This window comes from Ranitomeya variabilis, unplaced genomic scaffold, assembly GCF_051348905.1.
Source record: "Ranitomeya variabilis isolate aRanVar5 unplaced genomic scaffold, aRanVar5.hap1 Scaffold_292, whole genome shotgun sequence".
NCBI lineage: Eukaryota > Metazoa > Chordata > Amphibia > Anura > Dendrobatidae > Ranitomeya > Ranitomeya variabilis.
This window is the reverse complement of record NW_027508039.1, coordinates 58119-79159: the sequence shown is the minus strand read 5'-3', so window position 1 is coordinate 79159 and position 21041 is coordinate 58119. Positions and strand designations below refer to the sequence as shown.

The 21041-nt window shown below is 33.7% G+C and overlaps 7 non-coding genes across 7 annotated transcripts; all 7 read left to right on the top strand.

The window, feature by feature from the left end:
* The first annotated feature begins 901 nt into the window (after positions 1 to 901).
* TRNAL-AAG (transfer RNA leucine (anticodon AAG)) lies at positions 902 to 983 on the top strand. Its single transcript has one exon. It is a non-coding gene; the product is annotated as a tRNA-Leu (tRNA).
* A 956-nt stretch (positions 984 to 1939) lies between these two features.
* On the top strand, positions 1940 to 2021 carry TRNAL-AAG (transfer RNA leucine (anticodon AAG)). The gene has a single exon. It is a non-coding gene; the product is annotated as a tRNA-Leu (tRNA).
* A 956-nt stretch (positions 2022 to 2977) lies between these two features.
* TRNAL-UAG (transfer RNA leucine (anticodon UAG)) lies at positions 2978 to 3059 on the top strand. Its single transcript has one exon. It is a non-coding gene; the product is annotated as a tRNA-Leu (tRNA).
* A 3072-nt stretch (positions 3060 to 6131) lies between these two features.
* Positions 6132 to 6213, top strand: TRNAL-UAG (transfer RNA leucine (anticodon UAG)). Its single transcript has one exon. It is a non-coding gene; the product is annotated as a tRNA-Leu (tRNA).
* Positions 6214 to 14813: 8600 nt separating this feature from the next.
* TRNAL-AAG (transfer RNA leucine (anticodon AAG)) lies at positions 14814 to 14895 on the top strand. Its single transcript has one exon. It is a non-coding gene; the product is annotated as a tRNA-Leu (tRNA).
* Positions 14896 to 16084: 1189 nt separating this feature from the next.
* Positions 16085 to 16166, top strand: TRNAL-UAG (transfer RNA leucine (anticodon UAG)). Its single transcript has one exon. It is a non-coding gene; the product is annotated as a tRNA-Leu (tRNA).
* Positions 16167 to 18191: 2025 nt separating this feature from the next.
* Positions 18192 to 18273, top strand: TRNAP-AGG (transfer RNA proline (anticodon AGG)). Its single transcript has one exon. It is a non-coding gene; the product is annotated as a tRNA-Pro (tRNA).
* The last annotated feature ends 2768 nt before the right edge of the window (positions 18274 to 21041 follow it).

Below are 21041 nucleotides of genomic sequence, written 5' to 3'. Positions count from 1 at the left end.
TGAGTGTGTGCATTTCTGTTTTGGAAAAGACAGTTGAAAGAATCATTGATTGTTCCTATTGTTTAGAGACTTACCTAAATTTTAACAGACTTGTGGGTTCAAATGCCACTAGTAAGAGTTCTTTTAAATCTTTTTATCTTATTCTTATAATTATGCTAACATGCAAAATTAGCATATGCTTTAAACCCACTGCTGCCAGTATTATGAGATCTTGAAATGTTTTTGTACTTATTCTTATGATTTTGCTAACATGCAAATTAGCATGTGATTTAATCTTCTTTTGTATTTGCATGATTTTGCAGTTTTCAGTTCAGATAAAGACTGTTGATAGAATCCTTGCTTTTTTCTAATGTTTAGAGACATGCCCATTCAAATCCCACTGCTGCCATTATTATGAGGTTTTGAGAACCCTTTGATCTAATTCTTATGATTTTGTATTTTCTTGAGTGTGTTAATTTCTGTTTAGGAAAAGACAGTTGAAAGAATCTTTGATTTTTCCTATTGTTAAGAGACTTACCCATATTCCAACAGACTTGTGAGTTCAAATCCCACTGCTGCCACTAGTATGAGTTCTTTTAAACCTTTTTATCTCATTCTTATAATTATGCTAACATGCAAAATTAGCATATGCTTTAATCTCACTGCTGCCAGTATTATGAGATCTTGAAATGTTTTTGTACTTATTCTTATGATTTTGCTAGCATGCAAATTAGCATGTGATATAATCTTCTTTTGTATTTGTATGATTTAGCAGTTTTCAGTTAAGATAAAGACCGTTGATAGAATCTTTGTTTTTGCCTAATGTTTATAGACATGCCCATTTTCCAAAATGTACTAATTTTAAATGTTGTCAAATGTACTTCACTTTCTCTAAGGAAGCTTAATTAACCATACTGTTTAAGGTAGCATGGCCGAGTGGTCTAAGGCACTGGATTAAGGCTCCAGTCTCTTCGGAGGCGTGGGTTCAAATCCCACTGCTGCCAGTATTATGAGGTTTTGAGAACCCTTTGATCTAATTCTGAGTATTTTGTATTTCCATGAGTGTGTGCATTTCTGTTTTGGAAAAGACAGTTGAAAGAATCATTCATTGTTCCTATTGTTTAGAGACTTACCTAAATTTTAACAGACTTGTGGGTTCAAATGCCACTAGTATGAGTTCTTTTAAATCTTTTTATCTTATTCTTATAATTATGCTAACATGCAAAATTAGCATATGCTTTAAACCCACTGCTGCCAGTATTATGAGATCTTGAAATGTTTTTGTACTTATTCTTATGATTTTGCTAACATGCAAATTAGCATGTGATTTAATCTTCTTTTGTATTTGCATGATTTTGCAGTTTTCAGTTCAGATAAAGACTGTTGATAGAATCCTTGCTTTTTTCTAATGTTTAGAGACATGCCCATTCAAATCCCACTGCTGCCATTATTATGAGGTTTTGAGAACCCTTTGATCTAATTCTTATGATTTTGTATTTTCATGAGTGTGTTAATTTCTGTTTAGGAAAAGACAGTTGAAAGAATCTTTGATTTTTCCTATTGTTAAGAGACTTACCCATATTCCAACAGACTTGTGAGTTCAAATCCCACTGCTGCCACTAGTATGAGTTCTTTTAAACCTTTTTATCTCATTCTTATAATTATGCTAACATGCAAAATTAGCATATGCTTTAATCTCACTGCTGCCAGTATTATGAGATCTTGAAATGTTTTTGTACTTATTCTTATGATTTTGCTAGCATGCAAATTAGCATGTGAAATAATCTTCTTTTGTATTTGTATGATTTAGCAGTTTTCAGTTAAGATAAAGACCGTTGATAGAATCTTTGTTTTTGCCTAATGTTTAGAGACATGCCCATTTTCCAAAATGTACTAATTTTAAATGTTGTCAAATGTACTTCACTTTCTCTAAGGAAGCTTAATTAACCATACTGTTTAAGGTAGCATGGCCGAGTGGTCTAAGGCACTGGATTAAGGCTCCAGTCTCTTCGGAGGCGTGGGTTCAAATCCCACTGCTGCCAGTATTATGAGGTTTTGAGAACCCTTTGATCTAATTCTGAGTATTTTGTATTTCCATGAGTGTGTGCATTTCTGTTTTGGAAAAGACAGTTGAAAGAATCATTCATTGTTCCTATTGTTTAGAGACTTACCTAAATTTTAACAGACTTGTGGGTTCAAATGCCACTAGTATGAGTTCTTTTAAATCTTTTTATCTTATTCTTATAATTATGCTAACATGCAAAATTAGCATATGCTTTAAACCCACTGCTGCCAGTATTATGAGATCTTGAAATGTTTTTGTACTTATTCTTATGATTTTGCTAACATGCAAATTAGCATGTGATTTAATCTTCTTTTGTATTTGCATGATTTTGCAGTTTTCAGTTCAGATAAAGACTGTTGATAGAATCCTTGCTTTTTTCTAATGTTTAGAGACATGCCCATTCAAATCCCACTGCTGCCATTATTATGAGGTTTTGAGAACCCTTTGATCTAATTCTTATGATTTTGTATTTTCATGAGTGTGTTAATTTCTGTTTAGGAAAAGACAGTTGAAAGAATCTTTGATTTTTCCTATTGTTAAGAGACTTACCCATATTCCAACAGACTTGTGAGTTCAAATCCCACTGCTGCCACTAGTATGAGTTCTTTTAAACCTTTTTATCTCATTCTTATAATTATGCTAACATGCAAAATTAGCATATGCTTTAATCTCACTGCTGCCAGTATTATGAGATCTTGAAATGTTTTTGTACTTATTCTTATGATTTTGCTAGCATGCAAATTAGCATGTGAAATAATCTTCTTTTGTATTTGTATGATTTAGCAGTTTTCAGTTAAGATAAAGACCGTTGATAGAATCTTTGTTTTTGCCTAATGTTTAGAGACATGCCCATTTTCCAAAATGTACTAATTTTAAATGTTGTCAAATGTACTTCACTTTCTCTAAGGAAGCTTAATTAACCATACTGTTTAAGGTAGCATGGCCGAGTGGTCTAAGGCGCTGGATTTAGGCTCCAGTCTCTTTGGAGGCGTGGGTTCAAATCCCACTGCTGCCAACATATTGAGGTTTTGAAAACCTTTTCAGCTTATATTTATGATTTTGCTAATAGAAAAATTAGCATATTTTTGTATGAGTGCGTGCTTTGCTTTTTTGGAAAAGACAAAAGATAGAATCATTGCTTTTTCCTTTTTGTTTAGAGACCTATCCATTTTCCACAATGCACAAGTTTAAAATGTAGTCAGATACACTAAACTTACTCTAAGGAAGCTCTTTTAATGACGCATTAGGTAGCATGGCTGAGCGGTCTAAGGTGCTGGATTAAGGCTCCAGTCTCTTCGGAGGCGTGGGTTCAAATCCCACTGCTGCCAGTATTATGAGGTTTTGAGAACCCTTTGATCTAATTCTGAGTATTTTGTATTTCCATGAGTGTGTGCATTTCTGTTTTGGAAAAGACAGTTGAAAGAATCATTGATTGTTCCTATTGTTTAGAGACTTACCTAAATTTTAACAGACTTGTGGGTTCAAATGCCACTAGTATGAGTTCTTTTAAACCTTTTTATCTTATTCTTATAATTATGCTAACATGCAAAATTAGCGTTTGCTTTAAACCCACTGCTGCCAGTATTATGAGATCTTGAAATGTTTTTGTACTTATTCTTATGATTTTGCTAACATGCAAATTAGCATGTGATTTAATCTTCTTTTGTATTTGCATGATTTTCCAGTTTTCAGTTCAGATAAAGACTGTTGAAAGAATCCTTGCTTTTTTCTAATGTTTAGAGACATGCCCATTCAAATCCCACTGCTGCCATTATTATGAGGTTTTGAGAACCCTTTGATCTAATTCTTATGATTTTGTATTTTCATGAGTGTGTTAATTTCTGTTTAGGAAGAGACAGTTGAAAGAATCTTTGATTTTTCCTATTGTTAAGAGACTTTCCCATATTCCAACAGACTTGTGAGTTCAAATCCCACTGCTGCCACTAGTATGAGTTCTTTTAAATCTTTTTATCTTATTCTTATAATTATGCTAACATGCAAAATTAGCATATGCTTTAAACCCACTGCTGCCAGTATTATGAGATCTTGAAATGTTTTTGTACTTATTCTTATGATTTTGCTAACATGCAAATTAGCATGTGATTTAATCTTCTTTTGTATTTGCATGATTTTGCAGTTTTCAGTTCAGATAAAGACTGTTGATAGAATCCTTGCTTTTTTCTAATGTTTAGAGACATGCCCATTCAAATCCCACTGCTGCCATTATTATGAGGTTTTGAGAACCCTTTGATCTAATTCTTATGATTTTGTATTTTCATGAGTGTGTTAATTTCTGTTTAGGAAAAGACAGTTGAAAGAATCATTGATTTTTCCTATTGTTAAGAGACTTACCCATATTCCAACAGACTTGTGAGTTCAAATCCCACTGCTGCCACTAGTATGAGTTCTTTTAAACCTTTTTATCTCATTCTTATAATTATGCTAACATGCAAAATTAGCATATGCTTTAATCTCACTGCTGCCAGTATTATGAGATCTTGAAATGTTTTTGTACTTATTCTTATAATTTTGCTAGCATGCAAATTAGCATGTGATATAATCTTCTTTTGTATTTGTATGATTTAGCAGTTTTCAGTTAAGATAAAGACCGTTGATAGAATCTTTGTTTTTGCCTAATGTTTAGAGACATGCCCATTTTCCAAAATGTACTAATTTTAAATGTTGTCAAATGTACTTCACTTTCTCTAAGGAAGCTTAATTAACCATACTGTTTAAGGTAGCATTGCCGAGTGGTCTAAGGTGCTGGATTTAGGCTCCAGTCTCTTTGGAGGCGTGGGTTCAAATCCCACTGCTGCCAACATATTGAGGTTTTGAAAACCTTTTCAGCTTATATTTATGATTTTGCTAATAGAAAAATTAGCATATTTTTGTATGAGTGCGTGCTTTGCTTTTTTGGAAAAGACAAAAGATAGAATCATTGCTTTTTCCTTTTTGTTTAGAGACCTATCCATTTTCCACAATGCACAAGTTTAAAATGTAGTCAGATGCACTAAACTTACTCTAAGGAAGCTCTTTTAATGACGCATTAGGTAGCATGGCTGAGCGGTCTAAGGCGCTGGATTAAGGTTCCAGTCTCTTCGGAGGCGTGGGTTCAAATCCCACTGCTGCCAGTATTATGAGGTTTTGAGAACCCTTTGATCTAATTCTGAGTATTTTGTATTTCCATGAGTGTGTGCATTTCTGTTTTGGAAAAGACAGTTGAAAGAATCATTGATTGTTCCTATTGTTTAGAGACTTACCTAAATTTTAACAGACTTGTGGGTTCAAATGCCACTAGTATGAGTTCTTTTAAACCTTTTTATCTTATTCTTATAATTATGCTAACATGCAAAATTAGCGTATGCTTTAAACCCACTGCTGCCAGTATTATGAGATCTTGAAATGTTTTTGTACTTATTCTTATGATTTTGCTAACATGCAAATTAGCATGTGATTTAATCTTCTTTTGTATTTGCATGATTTTCCAGTTTTCAGTTCAGATAAAGACTGTTGAAAGAATCCTTGCTTTTTTCTAATGTTTAGAGACATGCCCATTCAAATCCCACTGCTGCCATTATTATGAGGTTTTGAGAACCCTTTGATCTAATTCTTATGATTTTGTATTTTCATGAGTGTGTTAATTTCTGTTTAGGAAGAGACAGTTGAAAGAATCTTTGATTTTTCCTATTGTTAAGAGACTTTCCCATATTCCAACAGACTTGTGAGTTCAAATCCCACTGCTGCCACTAGTATGAGTTCTTTTAAACCTTTTTATCTCATTCTTATAATTATGCTAACATGCAAAATTAGCATATGCTTTAATCTCACTGCTGCCAGTATAATGAGATCTTGAAATGTTTTTGTACTTATTCTTATGATTTTGCTAGCATGCAAATTAGCATGTGATATAATCTTCTTTTGTATTTGTATGATTTAGCAGTTTTCAGTTAAGATAAAGACCGTTGATAGAATCTTTGTTTTTGCCTAATGTTTAGAGACATGCCCATTTTCCAAAATGTACTAATTTTAAATGTTGTCAAATGTACTTCACTTTCTCTAAGGAAGCTTAATTAACCATACTGTTTAAGGTAGCATGGCCGAGTGGTCTAAGGCGCTGGATTTAGGCTCCAGTCTCTTTGGAGGCGTGGGTTCAAATCCCACTGCTGCCAACATATTGAGGTTTTGAAAACCTTTTCAGCTTATATTTATGATTTTGCTAATAGAAAAATTAGCATATTTTTGTATGAGTGCGTGCTTTGCTTTTTTGGAAAAGACAAAAGATAGAATCATTGCTCTTTCCTTTTTGTTTAGAGACCTATCCATTTTCCACAATGCACAAGTTTAAAATGTAGTCAGATACACTAAACTTACTCTAAGGAAGCTCTTTTAATGATGCATTAGGTAGCATGGCCGAGCGGTCTAAGGCGCTGGATTAAGGCTCCAGTCTCTTCGGAGGCGTGGGTTCAAATCCCACTGCTGCCAGTATTATGAGGTTTTGAGAACCCTTTGATCTAATTCTGAGTATTTTGTATTTCCATGAGTGTGTGCATTTCTGTTTTGGAAAAGACAGTTGAAAGAATCATTGATTGTTCCTATTGTTTAGAGACTTACCTAAATTTTAACAGACTTGTGGGTTCAAATGCCACTAGTATGAGTTCTTTTAAATCTTTTTATCTTATTCTTATAATTATGCTAACATGCAAAATTAGCATATGCTTTAAACCCACTGCTGCCAGTATTATGAGATCTTGAAATGTTTTTGTACTTATTCTTATGATTTTGCTAACATGCAAATTAGCATGTGATTTAATCTTCTTTTGTATTTGCATGATTTTGCAGTTTTCAGTTCAGATAAAGACTGTTGATAGAATCCTTGCTTTTTTCTAATGTTTAGAGACATGCCCATTCAAATCCCACTGCTGCCATTATTATGAGGTTTTGAGAACCCTTTGATCTAATTCTTATGATTTTGTATTTTCATGAGTGTGTTAATTTCTGTTTAGGAAAAGACAGTTGAAAGAATCTTTGATTTTTCCTATTGTTAAGAGACTTACCCATATTCCAACAGACTTGTGAGTTCAAATCCCACTGCTGCCACTAGTATGAGTTCTTTTAAACCTTTTTATCTCATTCTTATAATTATGCTAACATGCAAAATTAGCATATGCTTTAATCTCACTGCTGCCAGTATTATGAGATCTTGAAATGTTTTTGTACTTATTCTTATGATTTTGCTAGCATGCAAATTAGCATGTGATATAATCTTCTTTTGTATTTGTATGATTTAGCAGTTTTCAGTTAAGATAAAGACCGTTGATAGAATCTTTGTTTTTGCCTAATGTTTAGAGACATGCCCATTTTCCAAAATGTACTAATTTTAAATGTTGTCAAATGTACTTCACTTTCTCTAAGGAAGCTTAATTAACCATACTGTTTAAGGTAGCATGGCCGAGTGGTCTAAGGCGCTGGATTTAGGCTCCAGTCTCTTTGGAGGCGTGGGTTCATATCCCTCTGCTGCCAACATATTGAGGTTTTGAAAACCTTTTCAGCTTATATTTATGATTTTGCTAATAGAAAAATTAGCACATTTTTGTATGAGTGCGTGCTTTGCTTTTTTGGAAAAGACAAAAGATAGAATCATTGCTTTTTCCTTTTTGTTTAGAGACCTATCCATTTTCCACAATGCACAAGTTTAAAATGTAGTCAGATACACTAAACTTACTCTAAGGAAGCTCTTTTAATGATGCATTAGGTAGCATGGCCGAGCGCTCTAAGGCGCTGGATTAAGGCTCCAGTCTCTTTGGAGGCGTGGGTTCAAATCCCTCTGCTGCCAACATATTGAGGTTTTGAAAACCTTTTCAGCTTATATTTATGATTTTGCTAATAGAAAAATTAGCACATTTTTGTATGAGTGCGTGCTTTGCTTTTTTGGAAAAGACAAAAGATAGAATCATTGCTTTTTCCTTTTTGTTTAGAGACCTATCCATTTTCCACAATGCACAAGTTTAAAATGTAGTCAGATACACTAAACTTACTCTAAGGAAGCTCTTTTAATGATGCATTAGGTAGCATGGCCGAGCGCTCTAAGGCGCTGGATTAAGGCTCCAGTCTCTTCGGAGGCGTGGGTTCAAATCCCACTGCTGCCAGTATTATGAGGTTTTGAGAACCCTTTGATCTAATTCTGAGTATTTTGTATTTCCATGAGTGTGTGCATTTCTGTTTTGGAAAAGACAGTTGAAAGAATCATTGATTGTTCCTATTGTTTAGAGACTTACCTAAATTTTAACAGACTTGTGGGTTCAAATGCCACTAGTATGAGTTCTTTTAAACCTTTTTATCTTATTCTTATAATTATGCTAACATGCAAAATTAGCATATGCTTTAAACCCACTGCTGCCAGTATTATGAGATCTTGAAATGTTTTTGTACTTATTCTTATGATTTTGCTAACATGCAAATTAGCATGTGATTTAATCTTCTTTTGTATTTGCATGATTTTCCAGTTTTCAGTTCAGATAAAGACTGTTGAAAGAATCCTTGCTTTTTTCTAATGTTTAGAGACATGCCCATTCAAATCCCACTGCTGCCATTATTATGAGGTTTTGAGAACCCTTTGATCTAATTCTTATGATTTTGTATTTTCATGAGTGTGTTAATTTCTGTTTAGGAAGAGACAGTTGAAAGAATCTTTGATTTTTCCTATTGTTAAGAGACTTACCCATATTCCAACAGACTTGTGAGTTCAAATCCCACTGCTGCCACTAGTATGAGTTCTTTTAAACCTTTTTATCTCATTCTTATAATTATGCTAACATGCAAAATTAGCTTATGCTTTAATCTCACTGCTGCCAGTATAATGAGATCTTGAAATGTTTTTGTACTTATTCTTATGATTTTGCTAGCATGCAAATTAGCATGTGATATAATCTTCTTTTGTATTTGTATTATTTAGCAGTTTTCAGTTAAGATAAAGACCGTTGATAGAATCTTTGTTTTTGCCTAATGTTTAGAGACATGCCCATTTTCCAAAATGTACTAATTTTAAATGTTGTCAAATGTACTTCACTTTCTCTAAGGAAGCTTAATTAACTATACTGTTTAAGGTAGCATGGCCGAGTGGTCTAAGGTGCTGGATTTAGGCTCCAGTCTCTTTGGAGGCGTGGGTTCAAATCCCACTGCTGCCAACATATTGAGGTTTTGAAAACCTTTTCAGCTTATATTTATGATTTTGCTAATAGAAAAATTAGCATATTTTTGTATGAGTGTGTGCTTTGCTTTTTTGGAAAAGACAAAAGATAGAATCATTGCTTTTTCCTTTTTGTTTAGAGACCTATCCATTTTCCACAATGCACAAGTTTAAAATGTAGTCAGATACACTAAACTTACTCTAAGGAAGCTCTTTTAATGATGCATTAGGTAGCATGGCCGAGCGGTCTAAGGCGCTGGATTAAGGCTCCAGTCTCTTCGGAGGCGTGGGTTCAAATCCCACTGCTGCCAGTATTATGAGGTTTTGAGAACCCTTTGATCTAATTCTGAGGATTTTGTATTTCCATGAGTGTGTGCATTTCTGTTTTGGAAAAGACAGTTGAAAGAATCATTGATTGTTCCTATTGTTTAGAGACTTACCTAAATTTTAACAGACTTGTGGGTTCAAATGCCACTAGTATGAGTTCTTTTAAACCTTTTTATCTTATTCTTATAATAATGCTAACATGCAAAATTAGCATATGCTTTAAACCCACTGCTGCCAGTATTATGAGATCTTGAAATGTTTTTGTACTTATTCTTATGATTTTGCTAACATGCAAATTAGCATGTGATATAATCTTCTTTTGTATTTGTATGATTTTGCAGTTTTCAGTTCAGATAAAGACCGTTGATAGAATCTTTGTTTTTGCCTAATGTTTAGAGACATGCCCATTTTTCAAAATGTACTAATTTTAAATGTTGTCAAATGTACTTCACTTTCTCTAAGGAAGCTTAATTATCCATGCTGTTTAAGGTAGCATGGCTGAGTGGTCTAAGGCGCTGGATTTAGGCTCCAGTCTCTTTGGAGGCGTGGGTTCAAATCCCACTGCTGCCAACATATTGAGGTTTTGAAAACCTTTTCAGCTTATATTTATGATTTTGCTAACAGAAAAATTAGCATATTTTTGTATGAGTGCGTGCTTTGCTTTTTTGGAAAAGACAAAAGATAGAATCATTGCTTTTTCCTTTTTGTTTAGAGACTATCCATTTTCCACAATGCACAAGTTCAAAATGTAGTCAGATACACTAAACTTACTCTAAGGAAGCTCTTTTAATGATGCATTAGGTAGCATGGCCGAGCGGTCTAAGGTGCTGGATTAAGGCTCCAGTCTCTTCGGAGGCGTGGGTTCAAATCCCACTGCTGCCAGTATTATGAGGTTTTGAGAACCCTTTGATCTAATTCTGAGGATTTTGTATTTCCATGAGTGTGTGCATTTCTGTTTTGGAAAAGACAGTTTTAGACTTTAGTTTAGAGACTTACCTAAATTTTTTACAGACTTGTGGGTTCAAATGCCACTAGTATGATTTCTTTTAAACCTTTTTATCTTATTCTTATAATTATGCTAACATGCAAAATTAGCATATGCTTTAAACCCACTGCTGCCAGTATTATGAGATCTTGAAATGTTTTTGTACTTATTCTTATGATTTTGCTAACATGCAAATTAGCATGTGATTTAATCTTCTTTTGTATTTGCATGATTTTCCAGTTTTCAGTTCAGATAAAGACTGTTGAAAGAATCCTTGCTTTTTTCTAATGTTTAGAGACATGCCCATTCAAATCCCACTGCTGCCATTATTATGAGGTTTTGAGAACCCTTTGATCTAATTCTTATGATTTTGTATTTTCATGAGTGTGTTAATTTCTGTTTAGGAAAAGACAGTTGAAAGAATCATTGATTTTTCCTATTGTTAAGAGACTTACCCATATTCCAACAGACTTGTGAGTTCAAATCCCACTGCTGCCACTAGTATGAGTTCTTTTAAACCTTTTTATCTCATTCTTATAATTATGCTAACATGCAAAATTAGCATATGCTTTAATCTCACTGCTGCCAGTATTATGAGATCTTGAAATGTTTTTGTACTTATTCTTATGATTTTGCTAGCATGCAAATTAGCATGTGATATAATCTTCTTTTGTATTTGTATGATTTAGCAGTTTTCAGTTAAGATAAAGACCGTTGATAGAATCTTTGTTTTTGCCTAATGTTTAGAGACATGCCCATTTTCCAAAATGTACTAATTTTAAATGTTGTCAAATGTACTTCACTTTCTCTAAGGGAGCTTAATTAACCATGCTGTTTAAGGTAGCATGGCCGAGTGGTCTAAGGTGCTGGATTTAGGCTCCAGTCTCTTTGGAGGCGTGGGTTCAAATCCCACTGCTGCCAACATATTGAGGTTTTGAAAACCTTTTCAGCTTATATTTATGATTTTGCTAATAGAAAAATTAGCATATTTTTGTATGAGTGCGTGCTTTGCTTTTTTGGAAAAGACAAAAGATAGAATCATTGCTTTTTCCTTTTTGTTTAGAGACCTATCCATTTTCCACAATGCACAAGTTTAAAATGTAGTCAGATACACTAAACTTACTCTAAGGAAGCTCTTTTAATGATGCATTAGGTAGCATGGCCAAGCGGTCTAAGGCACTGGATTAAGGCTCCAGTCTCTTCGGAGGCGTGGGTTCAAATCCCACTGCTGCCAGTATTATGAGGTTTTGAGAACCCTTTGATCTAATTCTAAGTATTTTGTATTTCCATGAGTGAGTGCATTTCTGTTTTGGAAAAGACAGTTGAAAGAATCATTGATTGTTCCTATTGTTTAGAGACTTACCTAAATTTTAACAGACTTGTGGGTTCAAATGCCACTAGTATGAGTTCTTTTAAACCTTTTTATCTTATTCTTATAATTATGCTAACATGCAAAATTAGCATATGCTTTAAACCCACTGCTGCCAGTATTATGAGATCTTGAAATGTTTTTGTACTTATTCTTATGATTTTGCTAGCATGCAAATTAGCATGTGATATAATCTTCTTTTGTATTTGTATGATTTAGCAGTTTTCAGTTAAGATAAAGACCGTTGATAGAATCTTTGTTTTTGCCTAATGTTTAGAGACATGCCCATTTTCCAAAATGTACTAATTTTAAATGTTGTCAAATGTACTTCACTTTGTCTAAGGAAGCTTAATTATCCATCCTGTTTAAGGTAGCATGGCTGAGTGGTCTAAGGTGCTGGATTTAGGCTCCAGTCTCTTTGGAGGCGTGGGTTCAAATCCCACTGCTGCCAACATATTGAGGTTTTGAAAACCTTTTCAGCTTATATTTATGATTTTGCTAACAGAAAAATTTGCATATTTTTGTATGAGTGCGTGCTTTGCTTTTTTGGAAAAGACAAAAGATAGAATCATTGCTTTTTCCTTTTTGTTTAGAGACTATCCATTTTCCACAATGCACAAGTTTAAAATGTAGTCAGATACACTAAACTTACTCTAAGGAAGCTCTTTTAATGATGCATTAGGTAGCATGGCCGAGCGGTCTAAGGCGCTGGATTAAGGCTCCAGTCTCTTCGGAGGCGTGGGTTCAAATCCCACTGCTGCCAGTATTATGAGGTTTTGAGAACCCTTTGATCTAATTCTGAGGATTTTGTATTTCCATGAGTGTGTGCATTTCTGTTTTGGAAAAGACAGTTTTAGACTTTAGTTTAGAGACTTACCTAAATTTTTTACAGACTTGTGGGTTCAAATGCCACTAGTATGATTTCTTTTAAACCTTTTTATCTTATTCTTATAATTATGCTAACATGCAAAATTAGCATATGCTTTAAACCCACTGCTGCCAGTATTATGAGATCTTGAAATGTTTTTGTACTTATTCTTATGATTTTGCTAACATGCAAATTAGCATGTGATTTAATCTTCTTTTGTATTTGCATGATTTTCCAGTTTTCAGTTCAGATAAAGACTGTTGAAAGAATCCTTGCTTTTTTCTAATGTTTAGAGACATGCCCATTCAAATCCCACTGCTGCCATTATTATGAGGTTTTGAGAACCCTTTGATCTAATTCTTATGATTTTGTATTTTCATGAGTGTGTTAATTTCTGTTTAGGAAAAGACAGTTGAAAGAATCATTGATTTTTCCTATTGTTAAGAGACTTACCCATATTCCAACAGACTTGTGAGTTCAAATCCCACTGCTGCCACTAGTATGAGTTCTTTTAAACCTTTTTATCTCATTCTTATAATTATGCTAACATGCAAAATTAGCATATGCTTTAATCTCACTGCTGCCAGTATTATGAGATCTTGAAATGTTTTTGTACTTATTCTTATGATTTTGCTAGCATGCAAATTAGCATGTGATATAATCTTCTTTTGTATTTGTATGATTTAGCAGTTTTCAGTTAAGATAAAGACCGTTGATAGAATCTTTGTTTTTGCCTAATGTTTAGAGACATGCCCATTTTCCAAAATGTACTAATTTTAAATGTTGTCAAATGTACTTCACTTTCTCTAAGGGAGCTTAATTAACCATGCTGTTTAAGGTAGCATGGCCGAGTGGTCTAAGGTGCTGGATTTAGGCTCCAGTCTCTTTGGAGGCGTGGGTTCAAATCCCACTGCTGCTAACATATTGAGGTTTTGAAAACCTTTTCAGCTTATATTTATGATTTTGCTAATAGAAAAATTAGCATATTTTTGTATGAGTGCGTGCTTTGCTTTTTTGGAAAAGACAAAAGATAGAATCATTGCTTTTTCCTTTTTGTTTAGAGACCTATCCATTTTCCACAATGCACAAGTTTAAAATGTAGTCAGATACACTAAACTTACTCTAAGGAAGCTCTTTTAATGATGCATTAGGTAGCATGGCCGAGCGGTCTAAGGCGCTGGATTAAGGCTCCAGTCTCTTCGGAGGCGTGGGTTCAAATCCCACTGCTGCCAGTATTATGAGGTTTTGAGAACCCTTTGATCTAATTCTGAGGATTTTGTATTTCCATGAGTGTGTGCATTTCTGTTTTGGAAAAGACAGTTTTAGACTTTAGTTTAGAGACTTACCTAAATTTTTTACAGACTTGTGGGTTCAAATGCCACTAGTATGATTTCTTTTAAACCTTTTTATCTTATTCTTATAATTATGCTAACATGCAAAATTAGCATATGCTTTAAACCCACTGCTGCCAGTATTATGAGATCTTGAAATGTTTTTGTACTTATTCTTATGATTTTGCTAGCATGCAAATTAGCATGTGATATAATCTTCTTTTGTATTTGTATGATTTAGCAGTTTTCAGTTAAGATAAAGACCGTTGATAGAATCTTTGTTTTTGCCTAATGTTTAGAGACATGCCCATTTTCCAAAATGTACTAATTTTAAATGTTGTCAAATGTACTTCACTTTCTCTAAGGAAGCTTAATTATCCATGCTGTTTAAGGTAGCATGGCTGAGTGGTCTAAGGCGCTGCATTTAGGCTCCAGTCTCTTAGGAGGCGTGGGTTCAAATCCCACTGCTGCCAACATATTGAGGTTTTGAAAACCTTTTCAGCTTATATTTATGATTTTGCTAACAGAAAAATTAGCATATTTTTGTATGAGTGCGTGCTTTGCTTTTTTGGAAAAGACAAAAGATAGAATCATTGCTTTTTCCTTTTTGTTTAGAGACTATCCATTTTCCACAATGCACAAGTTTAAAATGTAGTCAGATACACTAAACTTACTCTAAGGAAGCTCTTTTAATGATGCATTAGGTAGCATGGCCGAGCGGTCTAAGGCGCTGGATTAAGGCTCCAGTCTCTTCGGAGGCGTGGGTTCAAATCCCACTGCTACCAGTATTATGAGGTATTGAGAACCCTTTGATCTAATTCTGAGGATTTTGTATTTCCATGAGTGTGTGCATTTCTGTTTTGGAAAAGACAGTTTTAGACTTTAGTTTAGAGACTTACCTAAATTTTTTACAGACTTGTGGGTTCAAATGCCACTAGTATGAGTTCTTTTAAACCTTTTTATCTTATTCTTATAATTATGCTAACATGCAAAATTAGCATATGCTTTAAACCCACTGCTGCCAGTATTATGAGATCTTGAAATGTTTTTGTACTTATTCTTATGATTTTGCTAACATGCAAATTAGCATGTGATTTAATCTTCTTTTGTATTTGCATGATTTTCCAGTTTTCAGTTCAGATAAAGACTGTTGAAAGAATCCTTGCTTTTTTCTAATGTTTAGAGACATGCCCATTCAAATCCCACTGCTGCCATTATTATGAGGTTTTGAGAACCCTTTGATCAAATTCTTATGATTTTGTATTTTCATGAGTGTGTTAATTTCTGTTTAGGAAGAGACAGTTGAAAGAATCTTTGATTTTTCCTATTGCTAAGAGACTTACCCATATTCCAACAGACTTGTGAGTTCAAATCCCACTGCTGCCACTAGTATGAGTTCTTTTAAACCTTTTTATCTCATTCTAATAATTATGCTAACATGCAAAATTAGCATATGCTTTAATCTCACTGCTGCCAGTATAATGAGATCTTGAAATGTTTTTGTACTTATTCTTATGATTTTGCTAGCATGCAAATTAGCATGTGATATAATCTTCTTTTGTATTTGTATGATTTAGCAGTTTTCAGTTAAGATAAAGACCGTTGATAGAATCTTTGTTTTTGCCTAATGTTTAGAGACATGCCCATTTTCCAAAGTGTACTAATTTTAAATGTTGTCAAATGTACTTCACTTTCTCTAAGGAAGATATTAATCTTCCTTAGAGAAAGTGAAGTACATTTGACAACATTTAAAATTAGTACACTTTGGAAAATGGGCATGTCTCTAAACATTAGGCAAAAACAAAGATTCTATCAACGGTCTTTATCTTAACTGAAAACTGCTAAATCATACAAATACAAAAGAAGATTATATCACATGCTAATTTGCATGCTAGCAAAATCATAAGAATAAGTACAAAAACATTTCAAGATCTCATTATACTGGCAGCAGTGAGATTAAAGCATACTGTTTAAGGTAGCATGGCCGAGTGGTCTAAGGCGCTGGATTTAGGCTCCAGTCTCTTTGGAGGCGTGGGTTCAAATCCCACTGCTGCCAACATCTTGAGGTTTTGAAAACCTTTTCAGCTTATATTTATGATTTTGCTAATAGAAAAATTAGCATATTTTTGTATGAGTGCGTGCTTTGCTTTTTTGGAAAAGACAAAAGATAGAATCATTGCTTTTTCCTTTTTGTTTAGAGACCTATCCATTTTCCACAATGCACAAGTTTAAAATGTAGTCAGATACACTAAACTTACTCTAAGGAAGCTCTTTTAATGACGCATTAGGTAGCATGGCCGAGCAGTCAAAGGCGCTGGATTAAGGCTCCAGTCTCTTCGGAGGCGTTGGTTCAAATCCCACTGCTGCCAGTATTATGAGGTTCTGAGAACCCTTTGATCTAATTCTGAGTATTTTGTATTTCCATGAGTGTGTGCATTTCTGTTTTGGAAAAGACAGTTGAAAGAATCATTGATTGTTCCTATTGTTTAGAGACTTACCTAAATTTTAACAGACTTGTGGGTTCAAATGCCACTAGTATGAGTTCTTTTAAACCTTTTTATCTTATTCTTATAATTATGCTAACATGCAAAATTAGCATATGCTTTAAACCCACTGCTGCCAGTATTATGAGATCTTGAAATGTTTTTGTACTTATTCTTATGATTTTGCTAACATGCAAATTAGCATGTGATTTAATCTTCTTTTGTATTTGCATGATTTTCCAGTTTTCAGTTCAGATAAAGACTGTTGAAAGAATCCTTGCTTTTTTCTAATGTTTAGAGACATGCCCATTCAAATCCCACTGCTGCCATTATTATGAGGTTTTGAGAACCCTTTGATCTAATTCTAAGTATTTTGTATTTCCATGAGTGTGTGCATTTCTGTTTTGGAAAAGACAGTTGAAAGAATCATTGATTGTTCCTATTGTTTAGAGACTTACCTAAATTTTAACAGACTTGTGGGTTCAAATGCCACTAGTATGAGTTCTTTTAAACCTTTTTATCTTATTCTTATAATTATGCTAACATGCAAAATTAGCATATGCTTTAAACCCACTGCTGCCAGTATTATGAGATCTTGAAATGTTTTTGTACTTATTCTTATGATTTTGCTAACATGCAAGTTAGCATGTGATTTAATCTTCTTTTGTATTTGCATGATTTTGCAGTTTTCAGTTCAGATAAAGACTGTTGATAGAATCCTTGCTTTTTTCTAATGTTTAGAGACATGCCCATTCAAATCCCACTGCTGCCATTATTATGAGGTTTTGAGAACCCTTTGATCTAATTCTTATGATTTTGTATTTTCATGAGTGTGTTAATTTCTGTTTAGGAAAAGACAGTTGAAAGAATCATTGATTTTTCCTATTGTTAATAGACTTACCCATATTCCAACAGACTTGTGAGTTCAAATCCCACTGCTGCCACTAGTATGAGTTCTTTTAAACCTTTTTATCTCATTCTTATAATTATGCTAACATGCAAAATTAGCATATGCTTTAATCTCACTGCTGCCAGTATTATGAGATCTTGAAATGTTTTTGTACTTATTCTTATGATTTTGCTAGCATGCAAATTAGCATGTGATATAATCTTCTTTTGTATTTGTATGATTTAGCAGTTTTCAGTTAAGATAAAGACCGTTGATAGAATCTTTGTTTTTGCCTAATGTTTAGAGACATGCCCATTTTCCAAAATGTACTAATTTTAAATGTTGTCAAATGTACTTCACTTTCTCTAAGGAAGCTTAATTATCCATGCTGTTTAAGGTAGCATGGCCGAGTGGTCTAAGGCGCTGGATTTAGGCTCCAGTCTCTTTGGAGGCGAGGGTTCAAATCCCACTGCTGCCAACATATTGAGGTTTTGAAAACCTTTTCAGCTTTAATTTATGATTTTGCTAATAGAAAAATTAGCATATTTTTGTATGAGTGCGTGCTTTGCTTTTTTGGAAAAGACAAAAGATAGAATCATTGCTTTTTCCTTTTTGTTTAGAGACCTATCCATTTTCCACAATGCACAAGTTTAAAATGTAGTCAGATACACTAAACTTACTCTAAGGAAGCTCTTTTAATGATGCATTAGGTAGCATGGCCGAGCGGTCTAAGGCGCTGGATTAGGGCTCCAGTCTCTTCGGAGGCGTGGGTCCAAATCCCACTGCTGCCAGTATTATGAGGTTTTGAGAACCCTTTGATCTAATTCTGAGTATTTTGTATTTCCATGAGTGTGCGCATTTCTGTTTTGGAAAAGACAGTTGAAAGAATCATTGATTGTTCCTATTGTTTAGAGACTTACCTAAATTTTAACAGACTTGTGGGTTCAAATGCCACTAGTATGAGTTCTTTTAAACCTTTTTATCTCATTCTTATAATTATGCTAACATGCAAAATTAGCATATGCTTTAAACCCACTGCTGCCAGTATTATGAGATCTTAAAATGTTTTTGTACTTATTCTTATGATTTTGCTAGCATGCAAATTAGCATGTGATTTAATCTTCTTTTGTATTTGCATGATTTTGCAGTTTTCAGTTCAGATAAAGACTGTTGATAGAATCCTTTCTTTTTTCTAATGTTTAAAGACATGCCCATTCAAATCCCACTGCTGCCATTATTATGAGCTTTTGAGAACCCTTTGATCTAATTCTTATGATTTTGTATTTTCATGAGTGTGTTAATTTCTGTTTAGGAAAAGACAGTTGAAAGAATCATTGATTTTTCCTATTGTTAAGAGACTTACCCATATTCCAACAGACTTGTGAGTTCAAATCCCAGTGCTGCCACTAGTATGAGTTCTTTTAAACCTTTTTATCCCATTCTTATAATTATGCTAACATGCAAAATTAGCATATGCTTTAATCTCACTGCTGCCAGTATTATAAGATCTTGAAATGTTTTTGTACTTATTCTTATGATTTTGCTAGCATGCAAATTAGCATGTGATATAATCTTCTTTTGTATTTGTATGATTTAGCAGTTTCAGTTAAGATAAAAACCGTTGATAGAATCTTTGTTTTTGCCTAATGTTTAGAGACATGCCCATTTTCCATATTTTGTATTTCCATGAGTGTGTGCATTTCTGTTTTGGAAAAGACAGTTTTAGACTTTAGTTTAGAGACTTACCTAAATTTTAACAGACTTGTGGGTTCAAATGCCACTAGTATGAGTTCTTTTAAACCTTTTTATCTTATTCTTATAATTATGCTAACATGCAAAATTAGCATATGCTTTAAACCCACTGCTGCCAGTATTATGAGATCTTGAAATGTTTTTGTACTTATTCTTATGATTTTGCTAGCATGCAAATTAGCATGTGATTTAATCTTCTTTTGTATTTGCATGATTTTGCAGTTTTCAGTTCAGATAAAGACTGTTGAAAGAATCCTTGCTTTTTTCTAATGTTTAGAGACATGCCCATTCAAATCCCACTGCTGCCATTATTATGAGGTTTTGAGAACCCTTTGATCTAATTCTTATGATTTTGTATTTTCATGAGTGTGTTAATTTCTGTTTAGAAAGAGACAGTTGAAAGAATCATTGATTTTTCCTATTGTTAAGAGACATGCAAATTAGCATGTGATATAATCTTCTTTTGTATTTGTATGATTTAGCAGTTTTCAGTTAAGATAAAGACCGTTGATAGAATCTTTGTTTTTGCCTAATGTTTAGAGACATGCCCATTTTCCAAAATGTACTAATTTTAAATGTTGTCAAATGTACTTCACTTTCTCTAAGGAAGCTTAATTAATCATGCTGTTTAAGGTAGCATGACCGAGTGGTCTAAGGCGCTGGATTTAGGCTCCAGTCTCTTTGGAGGCGTGGGTTCAAATCCCACTGCTGCCAACATCTTGAGGTTTTGAAAACCTTTTCAGCTTATATTTATGATTTTGCTAATAGAAAAATTAGCATATTTTTGTATGAGTGCGTGCTTTGCTTTTTTGGAAAAGACAAAAGATAGAATCATTGCTTTTTCCTTTTTGTTTAGAGACCTATCCATTTTCCACAATGCACAAGTTTAAAATGTAGTCAGATACACTAAACTTACTCTAAGGAAGCTCTTTTAATGATGCATTAGGTAGCATGGCCGAGCGGTCTAAGGCGCTGGATTAAGGCTCCAGTCTCTTCGGAGGCGTGGGTTCAAATCCCACTGCTGCCAGTATTATGAGGTTTTGAGAACCCTTTGATCTAATTCTTATGATTTTGTATTTTCATGAGTGTGTTAACTTCTGTTTAGGAAAAGACAGTTGAAAGAATCATTGATTTTTCCTATTGTTAAGAGACTTACCCATATTCCAACAGACTTGTGAGTTCAAATCCCACTGCTGCCACTAGTATGAGTTCTTTTAAACCTTTTTATCTCATTCTTATAATTATGCTAACATGCAAAATTAGCATATGCTTTAAACCCACTGCTGCCAGTATTATGAGATCTTGAAATGTTTTTGTACTTATTCTTATGATTTTGCTAGCATGCAAATTAGCATGTGATTTAATCTTCTTTTGTATTTGCATGGTTTTGCAGTTTTCAGTTCAGATAAAGACTGTTGAAAGAATCCTTGCTTTTTTCTAATGTTTAGAGACATGCCCATTCAAATCCCACTGCTGCCATTATTATGAGGTTTTGAGAACCCTTTGATCTAATTCTGAGTATTTTGTATTTCCATGAGTGTGTGCATTTCTGTTTTGGAAAAGACAGTTGAAAGAATCATTGATTGTTCCTATTGTTTAGAGACTTACCTAAATTTTAACAGACTTGTGGGTTCAAATGCCACTAGTATGAGTTCTTTTAAACCTTTTTATCTTATTCTTATAATTATGCTAACATGCAAAATTAGCATATGCTTTAAACCCACTGCTGCCAGTATTATGAGATCTTGAAATGTTTTTGTACTTATTCTTATGATTTTGCTAACATGCAAATTGGCATGTGATTTAA